Here is a 15,106-nt window from a genome sequence, read left to right on the forward strand (position 1 = left end):
TAAATAATTTTAAGATCCTCTGGGCTTCGGGATGTATTTCATCTCTGGCCATAATGATCTCTAAACTTATAGAGTCCAAGTATGACTCTCAAAGTCATTTCATTAAAATTAGAAAACTCAGATGAGAGCAGGCAAAATGTATGTGGTGAAAACACAGTTCAAAGTCTTTACAGAAACTGTTCAAGCTGAGGCATAATATTGGATGCATTCAACTGCATCATTGTAAGAGTTCTTTGAAACAATAATGATGGTGCAGCTTCTTGTTTCTGAACAATAGACATCTCATTAATAAAATAAAAAACAGGTCACTTGTCGTATTTACTTTACCCACTCCATGCTGAGCCTCCTTCTTTCAATTTGTTGCCATTTCCACATCTGGGCATCTCTTTTCCATCAGAAAAGATCAGCTCCCTTACGCCTTGAAAGATGGCGTTTAAGAAAAGGTTGCTTTGCAGCCTCACAGTTACATTTTGCTTCCTCAGCTTCGGGGTAGTAATTCATACTTTGTCACAGCTCACAACTGACCCGAGTTTTTGGTAAAGATCAAAAGCATTTCAGTAAATACGCAGAGGGAAAGGACAACAACTCTAAGTCCAGGCAAACCAGCAGGTCATAAAAACCCATGGAAAGCCATCGGACAGCACTGCACAGCGGTAGACAGACTATCCCAGGGTATGTATGAGAAGACCAAAATCGGATTTGGAATTAAATGGCTCCAGCTGGTAGGAACAGAAGCAGCCAAAGATGGAACCTTTGGACACTCCAGTCAAAACTGCAGAACATTTTGTGACTTCTCTGTCCTATGCTATTTGCTCCCCCTCTCCCCCCGACTGCTCAGCTCAACTCTACACCTGCCCCTCCTACCCTCTCTTCCCCGCCCCGTCCCCCTCACCCCACCCTTCCTTCCCTTTTCCTCACCCACATAAATGAACTTATCTTCACACCCCCTCTGTGAGCCAGGGAGGTGATATTACCATGATTTTACAGATGAGGAGTTGAGGCACAGAGCAATGCAGGCCAAAACTGTCAGAAGTCTCCACTAATTTTGGTGCCCAATTTGAGACACTTGGGGCCTGATTTTTCAAAGTGCTTCGCATTCCATCGCACTCTGTAGGTTCAAAGCGCAGTTTCCAGTCACTTCACTTGCAGCTGTGACTGCTCAGAACTTCTGCAAATCTGACCCCAGGTATCCCAAAGTGGGTCTCTGAAAACGAGGAACACAAGCAGTGTCAACTGAGAAAAGCTTTGGTTTAAATGACTTGCCCAACATCACACAGGTAGTATGTGGCTGAGGCAGGAATAGAATTCAGTTCTCCAACTGCCTAAATAACTAGACCATCTTTCTCTTGCAACAATTCCCCACCTTGTTCCCTGCACAAACTTCTGTAATCAATGAGGCAGGAGTCCTACATACAATAGCCTCCTTCACTAAACAGCTCGGATTCATTTCCTGAGCACCAGCCATTCTGTGCACTGAATGAGGCAGCAGTCTTGTGGCGGGGGGTGGGGGAGGGAGGAAATAGTATGTGATCACATAAGACTCTCTCATAATGCACAAGTACTGAATTATGGTGACACAGGTAACCTTAGTTCTGACATTCCCTAGTTTTTGAGTGCTTGGACTTTGCAACCTTTATGTTCTTTAACTGTAGCTTTTTAATTTCATTTTCCAGATTTAAAAAAAAAATCACAAAAATCAAAAGGCCTCACTTGGAACCATACCAACCCCCAAGTGGGTCATCAGCAGAGTTTGGACCTTTAGACCCCACCACCCTTCTGTCCTTGCTCCTACAACATACCCTTGCAGCCTGTGTCTTCCCCATCCTTCCTCCCCAGCCTGACTCTGTCCTCCCTCAATCTCCCCCTCCCCCCCAGTTTGTCTGAGCCCCTTCCCCCAAACCCATCGCAGCTTGTCTCTGCCCATCCTCTCCAGGCTGCCCTTGCCCCACCTCACTCCTCTGCATTCCAGTCTGGCTCCTTGTCCTTGGAGCCATTGAGAGCGCAGGAGAGAGCCAGTCTCTCTCCTCTCCATTGCTACGCTCAGCATCGTGGTGGTAGCCAGGAAGCCCAATTGCACGAAAAAAGCCGGCTTGGCTGGAGCATGCTCAGTGCAGACAGCATCTTGCTCTACTGAGCATGTCTGAATGAAGATTTTTCCAAAGTTTTTAACTTGACTAACTTGGGATGGATTTTCATAGGGTTGGCAAAAGGCACATCCCTGACACCAGGGTGATGCCCGACCCCCCACTCTGCCAGATTTCAGATCCCTGCTCCAATGCCTGGAGCTAGAGCTTCTCAACAAAATAGTTGTAAGAATTTTTTTAGGGCAAAACCTTGTGTTTTCCCCTAACCTTGTTTTTGGAAATGGCTGAACTATTTTTATTTTATTTCTTTTACTGAAACTAATATCATCATTATGATTAGGCAGACCCCTCTTATGGAAACCTACAGCCCAAGCAGTTATAGTTTGGCAAAATTATAGGAAACTAAAAAGTGTGGGATAATGGAAGGTGTTAGGGAACTGCAACTATAGGCATCATTACCTGCTCCACCAATAGTAATAGCCGAAACCCTAATGTAACTGATAGTGTTTTGGTTATTGCAGTATTTTGTATGTGGAATTGGGGGAGTAATGTCAGAATGTGACTGAGAAGCGTTCTCCAGTTTGCCTATCATCCTGGCTACGGTCAAAGGTACGGTGCCAGGCACCATACTGGGTTGCACTGGTGTTTCAAATTATGTGTCTCTGGAGACTTGTAGCCAGGAGCTGGAATGGAGAACTAGCAATAAAAAACTAAGGCAACCATCCCCACCCTCCACCCAGCACTGAGTTGAGAGGTGAAAAAACACACCTCAGCTTCTTCTTTGCGTGTCTCTCATGTATGTCCACACATGCTGCTTGGCTGCTGGTGACCCACAAAGTGGTTTCTTCTTTTCTCAGCCCCTTTCTGTTGATTGCCCAGCTCTTGGTCTGAAAGGGAGGCTATCCCAAAAAGGGGATCTTCTGCTGATCCAGCTTCAGAAGGAGGCATCCCTGGATGCTAGCCAACTCCAGAGCAACAAGCAGAATGAGGTCAAGGACAGACACAGGAGACAAAACTCTCCTATACCCCGCCACTCATCCCTGCAGGCTGTGGGGGCCTAAGAGAGAGGGAATCTGTATCCCTGAGGGGTTTATTCGAAAGCCAGTCTCTGCCTGGCCAGTGCTGTATCGAGGTAAAGAGCCCCTGCCCCTACAGCAGCAACACCCAGAAAGAGAATCTTCAGCTGAGTATTTCTCTTTGAAAATAATAAACTTCTGACAAATCTATGAAAGCCTTTAATTAAAAACCAAAGTGATTAACAGCACATTGGCCCTACTGGAGGCCCAGAGGGCAGGGAGCCATTGTCTTGCTGACCATGGTTATCCTGCTATTTCGCTGACTTTGAAAAACACCCTCAGGAAGGGCTGGTTGTTACACTAGGCTATAAAAACAGTCAGCCCAGCTGGACATAAATGGCAATTAGCAGCAGTGTGGCTAAAGTTATGAGATGTTGTATATTACGGATAAACATGTTCTCTCTTGACAATTGAGAAGCAGGCTGTACATGTCCAAGTAATGCTTTCCTGGCCTGAATCCCCTGCTAAGTGGAAAAAGAGTAGTGGCAGGGAGATTGTTGTAAGTACATCTTGCATGTGGTCTGCATTAGGAAATGAACGCTGTCAGCTGCGAGCACCTCCACAAACTTCTTCCCCTGGTTGATGGATGAAAGGGTGACTTGGCTTTGCATTGGCGATGACCATGAAATACCTGCAGCTGGTTCACAAGCTCTTCCCAGCAGAGCAATGTTCAACTGTGAGTGAGAAAACAAGAGCTTTCCTAGTTCTGCTGGACCCCACAGGCATATGCTAGCAAATAAAATCCAAAGAGGCAACAATACCAGCCCACTCCTCTCCTTTCCTGCCACCCCACACATGCACGTTCATTCCCCGACAGCTTCACCATTGCCATTCCACTGCTGGCCATTTCCTAGGGGAGCAGCACCATTTGGCAATTCCAGGTCCCACTTTTCCAAAGTGGATGAGGCCTCTGTCCTGGTCTTGGGTTTGGCTTCACAAAAGCAATCAGTTATTATGCCGTCTCCACTCTTTGGACTCGGAGCTCCCTGTGCTCAGCAAAGGCCTCTGAACCCCAAGTCTATAACACAACTGGCTGCCTGCATGCATGCAAAGCCCCTTCTAGGCTATGGGATAGGACAGGGAGTTGACCATTGGTTTGCTGCTGCTGGGCAACAAACTGTCTAGTGGGCAATAACGACCTTCTAGTTAGAGCAAGGGAAATGTTTAGACACCTTTGTACAATTAACCTTTCTGCAGTGTTTCAAGGACACAATGCTAATGTGAGTGCTAAGGATTGCTCTTCTCTAAGGTAGACAGGCTCACTTAGCACCTTGGTCTCCCTTTTATGATCTGTGTATTTTTAAATGACAGATTTTAGCTCCCTCTGAGGAGATGTGTCATAAATTGCAAAGAACGCTGATGACTGACAATATTGGCAAACCTGTTCCAGGAGGAGATGGAAGAGAACCCAAAACAAATATATAAGGGTGAGTATAACTTTTCTATACAATGACTAGTAAGAATTTCTTATCATACAGTAAAAATCTATGGGGCACAGTAAATCACATTTAGTTTAGCAAGCTAATGTTATAACTATTTTGGACACACTTTTGGGAGATATTTAATTTTGCAAAATAAATTGAAGAGTTCAGTGAGATATTGTAATTCCTGAGTTTGGGAATTCCCAAAAGCCCCCCTGCGCCTTAAAACGTACTGAATATTCTCACATAGAAGCCACAGTAAAATTGGTCTAAAATAGTACCTGTTGCCAACTTTTATCTTTGTGCAGGCAAAAGAAGTGGAGGAGTCATACCCCAGCAGCTTCTGTGAATAGCAGACTATCCATGCAGGCCCAGGACTTGGTATCAGAGGCCTCCAAAAATGTTGCAGTCCCCTTAGAGATCACCTCAGGAATGTGTGGGCCAAATGAGGGATGTAGAATGATTGCTAGGCAGTGTCCATGAGTTAAAAATTTAGCAAGCTCTCAGCAGAGGCGACATGCAGTTCCCTTTAATAAATAAAGTCTTTGCCAGCCTGGGGGTCTAATGGCAACATTACAGGGCTCTGACTGATGCTCGGCCTGAACAGTCACTGACAAATGCTTGTTTTGTTTTACAGCGGACTCTTGCCAACCCTCATGTTCTCGAGCTCCATCTCAGCTCTTACCTAGTGTGTGGTCTCACTCAAGACCCAGCAGCAAGTACAGCAGCTTTGTAGCCCCACCGGTGGAAGCTGGAGTGTAGACATAGGACAGGTAGGTTTGGGTATTTTTACCACTGACACACCTAACCCTGTCATGAGCCTGGTTAAAATACCTGCAATCCGTCTACGCTACAGTTACCACTGACAGAGCTGAACCCCCTGGGAGTTGACAGGTGTACAAAACCTTTGTGTAAATGTAGCAAGGACAGCAGGAGAACCATTCTGTTAATAGGGCAATGATATAGTTCAGTCCCATCCGCACAATTAAGACCAAGCATTGTTCTAACCTGGCCCAAGTGCAACAATGTTGTAACCCAGGGCTTATTCACCCAGACCCCAATAAACGCACAGTTGTGCAATGTTTCCTTTAGTCTTGAAAGCTTTACACCCATTTTCCATTAAATTACACAGTTTTTCTAATTCTTCTTTTGACTTCAGTCAAACAGCATCTGGCCCTTTGTAGGTAAACGTTGCACAGTTGGTTGATCAGTTCAGGACCTACAACAAACAACGTCTGCTATCAAGTTGCAAGCTTTGGATACATTGACACTATTTACTTTTGGTTGGTGTAGATTTTAAGCCCAGAACAGTATAACTGGTGTATAAATATCAAATGAAACATAGTTTTTCTTTTTAGGAACTTTCAGCTAAATGAATTTGAGACAGATGTCCAAGTGGTGCTGTACTCCAGCAATGTTACCGGTCTGCTGTAGATACAGCTTTATAGAATCAGTGTTTCCTAAAACGATTTCAAATGTATTTGCTGTGTTAACCTCATTTCCTTCTCCTTCAGCTCCTCATTATTAATGTAATAACTAACTGGCTCTATAGTTTTATTTTTAGCTTCAGGTAAGGATCATGTTTGTGCTAAAAAAGAATGACCCAGTTAGATATATGGCTGTTGCCAAAGAGCAAGCTTTGGATGCAGGTTCTCTACATCAGCTGTTCCCAGACCTAGAGCAGTTAAATATTCAAGCTAGGATCAAGATGGCTTTTTCCTAATGTATTAGCTTGGTTTTTCTGATCTCTTGCTAGGTAGGACCAGACCTAATTAAACTCATGTTCTGCTTCCTTCCCAGACGTTATAGCTTATTGCTAGTTTTAGCAATACCCTGCATGTGTAAAGTACCTTTCAGTGGATCTCAGTCACCTCTATACTGATAGAGATTAGGGAACTGAGGCATAGAGGCTTGTCCAACAAAACTGGACAAGCCAATGGCAAAGTAGAATCCAAGCATCTTCCCTGCTCTCTACATTTTGTTCATCCTATAAGATGTCCTTGGGTGGAACTGGTACTCGTTTAACAGGAAGTGACAGGCTGTCCTGGAGGGGGTAGTGACATTAACAGCACTTTTAATTTCTTATTGAGTTTGTTTAACCAAAAGGATGGTAATTTAACTTTACCCACATTGACAGTCTTGTAATAAATCCACTTGTTTGCTTGTAATACCCCTATCAAAAAAGTTATTGCCTTTTGAGTTTGTTACTCTCATAATTAAAGCGTGGTTAGAATCTTTTTATATAAATATACATAAAACAATTACTGTATAAAGTTAGTACTCATAAAAGTAAGAGGAGCTAGAGCTAGGTCAAATGTTACCTACGCTGCTCTGACAAGCATCTACAATTTTTAGTCTAGGCTTCTACTGCCTAAAGACAGACAATTCTGCCAACTTGAATAGTGGTTTTGCAACGTGGACTAGCATAAAACCACTTTGCTCACTCATACTGACTTGTGAGCTGCACTGTGATATGAAGCCACATCTCTGGAAAGACTAGAGTGAATTGGCAGTCCCATTTGGAGTAAGTGAAGGAAATAACATTGCTAATTTAAAGTATTTCTGCTTCACTTTTATTCACTTTCAGGTGTGGAATACTTACACCACCTTTAGAAAGATTCTGTGAACATCATTAAGTAAAGCACTCTGACATGCAAGATATTAATACAGAACCTTGTGATGCAGTGTAGTTCATAAAAATCTTCAGAGTGCAACCAGAGTACAATATACAGTCACAAATATTTTCAGTCCACATAAAACAAAACCAGCTTGGTTCTTAAGAGCTACAATCATTGAGACTCATGGCTCTTTTGGATGAAAATTAGTAGAAGTTCTCTGAATAGATTGGTTTTCTACCTCAAAAATCACACCAAACAAGTCGAGTAGCTGCACAGAGAAGATATCTGCTCTTGGGAACCTAGCGGCCATTCCCTTTCAGCTTGGTACAGTGGGACCCAGAAGGACAATGTGTCCCATAGAGCTGATGTGTGTGTAAGGGCACTATTGTCCTCTTGTGGGCTGAAGATGCCAGGGCTGCTCAGTGGCTAATCATTTCCTTGACTGTTCTGTGGCTTAGCTGCCCAAGTAGAAGCCTAGGTTATGGAAACCCACTATCATGTGTGTGCATGTGCAGCCAGCCACCAGCGATGGGAGCTGTATTGCATGCAGCCAGCATTCTTTAGTCACTGTAGGACAATTTTTAAAACTGATCACTGTAAATTGGGTGAATTGCTCAGAGCCATTTACGGGATTTGCCTGCTGTCCACCATAGCAATGGCGTGAGCCTTACCTGCTAGTACTCTGAGGCTGTGAGCTCCATTATGCATTAAAGCCCACACTAAAGGGGTTAGTGGAGGAGCAGCTAGTGCTGCTGCAATGAAACCAGGGTTCTTGCTTGCATAGTTCCTTGCTCTGTAATGAAGCCTCGCGATTGCACTTCAGATGAAACCCCCTCTGGTATTAAGAGTCCCCAGGGCCTGGGAGCATAATAAGCCATTTTGCAGCCAGCTGGAAGAACTTGCTCTGCCTTCTCCGCTGAAGGAGCAGTCGCCCCTCCTGAAGGCAACACCCCAGAGGTAACTAACCCCTTCTCAGCATGCCTCTGAATCTGCTATAGAGGAGGATATGCTTCCCTCCAACCCAGCAGCAGGCTTGAGGAAATCTGCTCCTTGTGGACTGATGCTCCCAGAGCTAAATGTCAGATGCACACATGAATAGCCAAGTAAAGCATCAGGACCATGTGCTATGAGCCCTCTCCCCTGGGCTAGGCACCATTTCCTGAGTCTAGCTCAGCAAACACTGGGAGCATCCTGAGAGATGCTGAGCTCTGGCTGCAAGGTGCCAACACCCTCAGCAGCCACTGAGATCAGCAGGAGCTGAAGGAGCCCAACCCCTTCCAGAATCACACCCACCTTTTTGTTTGAAGAACTAATCCTAGCATCACCCTTGCCCTAGAACTCTTCTAAGAGAGTGGCCTCTGCCCTGTTCCTCTCCCTGCCCCCCCAAATGTGAATTTAGTGCCCATGACAGGATTAATAGCCATGACTAGACCCATGGCAGCAGTATCTACCAACTCAGCCCTGCTCCACCCCTTCTGGAAAGGGGTTGCGGATCTGGCCCTCTGATTTTACTTACAACTGATCACAGAAGCATAAAATGTGATTGTGTTTCAGATCACAGTCCAAGTCTGAAATACTAGACACCATTCCTTTTCCTTGCACCAACCCTGAGCCATGCACTGAGCCATGGTGGTGCAACATCCCTTGCACCGACACTGAGCCAAGGTGGGGTGAAAAAGGCACAGCTCTCTGCCAGGCTAGTGCAGAGCATAGAGATGGCGAGGCTAATGTTATCTGAACTCTCAAGAACCAGATTTTGATTATAACACCAGGTTCACTCCATGCAAACTGGCTGCTCTGGCATCACACTGACGCAGCAGAGATGGAGTGCACTGTGGGGTGCACAAGGGCCTCCCCATCCAGCGTAAAGCCAGCGTAGCTAACTGTATGCCACCCCCCAACACAAGCAATGTGTCCGAGGGGAATGGCTGGGGCATTCCTACATCCTAGCTGCCAGAGCGCCCCTAGGGGCTAGTGCAGCTGAGGCACAAAGACAGAGCAGTCGTTGAAGCTGCTTCCCACCCCCCCATGATGGGGGAGTTGCATGTCTTCTCCGCTCCATCCCTGCACTAGACTTAGCCCAACATGGGGGTTAATTCTCTGGGTCTGCCTTCTGGTTGAGCTCTCTAAAACATATCTGAGGTTTGGCTACCACAGGGGTGCCCAGTATTCATCGGGGTTGCGTTCCTGGAAAAGGCGATGGATACCGAAACAATGGATACCAGGGAATTTTCCCCCATAAGAAATAATGGCCTGCCTCCCCCCCATTCCCAGCCTGACTTTTCCCACCCAGTTCTGCCCCCTCCTCTGAGCACGCCCCATCTCCGCTTCTCCCAGCGCCTCCTGCACGCCAGGGGAAGCACTCAAAGAAAAGCCATGCAAAAGACGAAGCAAGGGATGCGTGGATCAGGACCAGTGAATCAGAACGTGTTCCCCTACTGATGAGCAATGGATACGCGAAACGATGGATAAGGGGGAGACATATACCAGGGACCCCCTGTAGAGCTAATAGTGGTGCATGATCACAATATTGCTGCCACCTCACTGGAGGTTCAGTGTCTGCTTCCAGAGCTGGGGTTCACATTGGCATCAGGAGGTGAGCAGCTTTCCAGAAACTAACCTCACTCATTTACGACTGCAGCCCAGCTCAAATCCACATAGCAGCCAGCAGGATTCATCCGTGTTCAGGACAGATCCTGACCCTTTAAGGGCCGATATGATGATCGAACGGGAAACTGGGAAGCCAAATGCAGCCCTGCGCACCTGGCTTCTCAGGAAGACATGGAGATGGATTTCCCAGCTGTGTTTAAATTTGAAATATAACCTGGATAAGGCACAATGGAAGCCCAGGTCAAAGGGTTACCATTAAATGTTGCTTGTCCACAGAAGGTTTATGAAACACATTCTGTGGTGCTTGCATGCAGCTTTCTGAGAAGGGTCAAAGATTAATTAGTTTTGTAAAACATTCTGAAGGCGAAGCATGTGGTTGTGATAATAAAGAAACTGCCTCCCTCTAGTTCAAACAAGTAGGTCATTCCCTCACCCTGGCAGTCCAACTTGGTTATGCCTCATGCAGTGTGGCGGGGACAGGTTTTTTCTTTTCTATGTACGGGAAGAGAAATAGATAAACCTGTGGGAGGCAATGGTGAGGATGAGTCAGAGGCAGCAGGGAAGAAGTGAAAGTAATTTTCTGGGGAACTAATTAATGGTGTTGGAAAAATGCAGATTTTGAGCATGGCTCAGTTCTTTGGAACTGAATAACTATTCATATAGGGATGGTTTTGTTAACCTCACTAATTATGGTGTAATTAATTCCTGTGGGGGTTTACGGTGAAGCTTACCCAGATACCATATTGTCCTTTCCCTTCACAAGGAAGGAGCCCTCTGAAGGAGGAAAGCTAAGTGTTTGACCATCATGTTTGACAAGAGAGGGACATGCCATCATCATGCAAAGGGATTGGCGGGGGGCAGGAAGCCAGATGAGCTCTTGGCGCTAATAGCAGTACAAAACTTGTCACTAACTCTGAGCTTAATGCTGAGGCTTTGCTCGAAGGAAAGGCAACTGGAACTGTTCCTTAGCTGGGCACAGCAGGGCTTCCAATTTCAGCTAACTAAGGAGTGCAGCAGCGATCCAAGGAGTCCTCTTCCACCTCCCTAGGCATACGTTTTACAACATGAATTTCCAAAGCACCATTTACCTGCAGGTTGTTGATGAAGGAGAATGGGGGACAGGAAGCTTGTATTTCTCCTGAGAGAGGAAGATTTGTTTCCTCAAAGTTATACTCCATGCCTGGACAGCAGCCCGGAGCATTCAGTCAGGTTAATCACATTCGTGAAAGTGACTGTGAAGCAGGTAGAGATTTTCTGCAGGGAGAATAACTTCTGCTGCTGTCCCAGCACCAGTTCGATGCTATGCCAATACCACAAGGTGAGCTTCCCCCTGCTACACATTATCCAGTAGCCCCCACCTGGCAGGGACCCGTATAGAGAGATGGATAGATATTAGCACACATTGGTAGTGATACATTAGGTTTTTGTTCCTGAAACATCTCCCTGCTTTTAAAAAAATCTGGCTCTCCGTGGAATCAGAATAGCATTGTACCATAATAAAGCCAAGCATGTTAAATAGTTGTTTGTATAAAAAGTATGAGGGGGCATTTTTCCTTGCTAAAAATTAAACAGAAGAGGAGAGTGAGTGGGGGGGCTCTTGAAGAGCTCCAGTCGGTATTATTTATTAGCTGTATCACAGTAGCACCAAGAGGCCCATGCCAAGATCAGGGGTTCAACATACCAGATGCTGAAGAGAAATTAAGTAACTTGACCGAGATCACACAAATTTGTGGCAGAGCTGGGAACCAAGCCCAGAACTTGAGGACCAAGTCCAGAGCTTTAACTACATGGCTCTTCTTCCAACCAAACAGCTACATTCCATACATGAGGAGATAGTTGTTGTTTTTGCAATGTACCACTACATCCTGGCATGATGATCAAAGCATGAACTCTTTAAATGGAAGCTCAAGATGATCTTGTGCTCTACAATCCCCATGCATAAACTCCCCATGTCTTATGGAATTCCCCTAAGCACAAAAGGATTAACTCACTCATTGAAGGCACCATCCCATTCCCCATCTTATCCACTCTGCTGCTCTCTTTCCTCCTCTCCTGCTTACACTACCATCCCACAAAACCATACTTCATCATTAGTGTTCAGTGCAGTACAGGATGGTTGGAAAGTTCTCAGCTCCTAGATGGTCGTTTTCAGCACAGCCACACCTCCACCAGGATGACTGGTCTTGGTATTTTCAAAGGGTCTGCAACAAGAAGAGGCTGTAGGATATTACAGAGCGTCTCTATTCAAGAAACTATGGGCCAGATCCGCAACCTGCGTAAAGTGACAAACCTCAGGTCAGGTCAATGGAGCCATGACTGTTCACAGCAACTGAGGATCTGGGCCTTCAGAGACAACTTTGCATTCTCTCCTTGCCATTATTTGTTCTGGGCAGCTATTTAAATACGTGGCTCCTGTCTGATATTCCCAAATTGGTTATAAAGTCCCTCACCTGAAACATACTTTTCAGCTGTGTGTTATCACTGTGTTGAAAACTCTTATCACAGTCAACGTGATGTCAAGGTGATTGTACGTCTGTCCTAAAATAGATCACATCATTGTAATGGAGTGAGTCAGGACGGTGCTTCAATCTCACCCCCTTTTAAATGACCACTGATGGCAAGGCCACGTTCCCATGCAGCTCATGTTTATGAGTTCATATTTGGCCCTTATAAGTAGCATCCAAAAGCTGGTGCACTGTGCCAGGCTGTTCCAGTGAGTGGATCCCCAGAAAGGCCCAAAGAGCGATGGCACCCGGAGCGTGAAGTTTCCTCCAACACCTGCAAGGGTCCACCTGGAACTAGGCTGAGGCAGGATGATGTGCTAGGGCAATGCTGTGCTGCCACCACCCACGCTGCACTTGTTCTGCACAGAAAAGACTCCAGGATTCTTGTATTACGGGTCTTTCATGATCACTAACAATAATGACCCATGTGCATCATGGGACTATTTTAAAATCCAGTATGGATCCAGTCAGCTCCAGATAGTGAGTTTCTTCGTTTGGAGCTAGTATTAGGCCATCTACAGGCTGTAGTTAATTTTCTAATCTGTGGATTGGGGGGGGTCATTAACCCACAGGGTTTCCAGAATGATTCATATTAACAAACCCCAGGCTGTAAATACAATTGAGTGAGTGCGAGGGCAGTTAATTGAGCAGCAAAGGCTGATTTAAATAATCAGTGCAGCATCGATTTACCTCCACTTGTTGGCATCCAGGTCAAATGCTTCCACGGTGGTCACATGAGTCACACCATCAAGCCCCCCCGATGGCCAGTAGGTATCCATTGGCTGCAACAGCTTTCACCTAAAACACAAATCCCTGGGTTTCAGAACTGAGGATGAAAGGAACAAGCCAGGAGGGGCTTAAAACTAATCTGGTCTCATGGGGCTGAAGAGCTCTAGAATATTTTTACATTGTGGGCAAAAATAAATGGAAAGGGAGGGGACGAGACCCCGAAAACTGGGCTGTTTCCATCTGTAGAGACTCTTACAGCTGTTGATCTTGTGCATTACGATGGTCAGTGCTATGCCCAGAATCAGCACAGCAATGCTTTCCGGCTTTGTTGGTATATTCGAGCCTCTCTGCCCAGAAAGAAAAGAAATCATCCAAAAGCAGGCTTGGCAATTTGAAAAGGAAAACAAAACAGGCTTGGTATTTGCTAGGAGTAAATGGAGTTTAATATCCCAAACCACTCAGCTCATGGAAAAAGGAGCAGAAGTAACATGGGCAGGGACTGGGATGGAGGAATTGAGGCAGAATCTACTCGAGATCCGCCCGCAGTGCCCATGTAATCTGACATCTCTATTAAGATGATCAGCAGTGAAATAGTTAACATCAGAACTACTGGTTTCAGAGTAGCAGCCGTGTTAGTCTGTATTCGCAAAAAGAAAAGGAGTACTTGTGGCACCTTAGAGACTAACAAATTTATTAGAGCATAAGCTTTCGTGATGAAGTGAGCTGTAGCTCACGAAAGCTTATGCTCTAATAAATTTGTTAGTCTCTAAGGTGCCACAAGTACTCCTTTTCTTTTTATCAGAACTACTGGCATTTGGCTCCATTGAGCGGAATAGGGCAGTTCATCCATCTCTTGGCATGATCATATCTATTTGCAGCCTCAGCAAAGCAGCTCTGCTTCTTCAGACAGGTGGGCAGACCCTCCTGGTTTTGAAAAGGGAAGCTTAAATTCTGCAGAAGCTGATGAGAAGCCACCAGACAGTACCACTGAACGCCTGCCCAGCCCATCTTCCGAGCACACAGTGATGGCCCTGGATGCAGAGATTCCTCTTCCCATTCCATCCCTCACTTTTCAGAGTTTTTTTTTTAAATAATCAAATTCCAGCTGTTGTGTAGCTCTGTAATTGCACAGAGATTATGCTTCTCTGCAGGTGTCCCTTTCAAACACACTTAACATGCAACGAGCTGACAATGCTCAGAACGTGCTCATGAGGGTGATGCTGTGCCTATTTTCAGAACAACAAGGATGCTCAACTTCGCTAAAATACATTAATCAGAGTTTGTTTTACTTCATCATTGCATATGTTGCCTTCAGCAGGGGAAGGGCAGAAGAGAAAATACACCAGAACAAATATCTTTGCCCAGCAGGGAGAAAACCTAAAAGTAACCTCATTTGGATGAGGTAACTAATACAAAAGAAATTTATAAATTATTAAACTCACAATATTTTTTGCTGCTTCTTCCTGGGCACTGTATTCCATATCCAACGTATACCCATTGGGAACACACTCTACCTGCCCTCTGTCCCCCAAACTGGCTGACCATTGATCTCTGAATGAAATTTGAGGACTTGGAGGTTTATAGGCACCCTGAATTATTTGGGTCCAGGTTATCTGAGCTATCATGTCTCCAGATTCAATGGGAGATGAGCAGGTGCTCTTGGTGAGGGGCAACCGACTTTGAAATTCATTCCTCCAGCCCAGATCTGGAGACCTTCAGGTCATGCTGCACACCCTGTCTGTTTCTCCAGCCTTTTCCTGAGGAGGAGGTATGTCTGTCAGGGTGAATGGAGGAGGAAGGGCATCGGAGTTGGGTAACATTGTAACGTTAACCCAAGAAGAGAAGCACAAAACTGGGCTGGAAACAGGGTTCTGGTTCTGACTTTCTGTGTGGTCTCGAGCAAGTCAGTTCCCTGCTCTGTGCCTTGGTTTCTCCATCTGTTGCACTTGGGTTCCTATACTGTCCCAGCAAAGTGATATCCACACCCCACCTGTAATGTGGGAGTAATAATGAACTAGACCCCCATTGTAAAGCACTACAGGGATCCTTGGATGGAAGCTTGGA

At 45.5% G+C, this 15,106-nt stretch overlaps 1 long non-coding RNA gene across 1 annotated transcript in view; it reads right to left on the bottom strand.

Moving 5' to 3' along the window:
- Positions 1 to 3,315: 3,315 nt before the first annotated feature.
- The window catches only part of LOC119844242, a 30,114-nt gene continuing 18,323 nt past the window's right edge, over positions 3,316 to 15,106 (bottom strand). Inside the window, exons 6-8 of the long non-coding RNA XR_006276047.1 lie at positions 13,004 to 13,111; positions 10,898 to 12,347; positions 3,316 to 3,834 (exon numbers count right to left, since the gene is read on the bottom strand). This is a non-coding gene — a long non-coding RNA (uncharacterized LOC119844242). The remainder of the gene's footprint in view (positions 3,835 to 10,897; positions 12,348 to 13,003; positions 13,112 to 15,106) is intronic.

The sequence above is a fragment of the Dermochelys coriacea genome, chromosome 16 (assembly GCF_009764565.3).
Source record: "Dermochelys coriacea isolate rDerCor1 chromosome 16, rDerCor1.pri.v4, whole genome shotgun sequence".
NCBI lineage: Eukaryota > Metazoa > Chordata > Testudines > Dermochelyidae > Dermochelys > Dermochelys coriacea.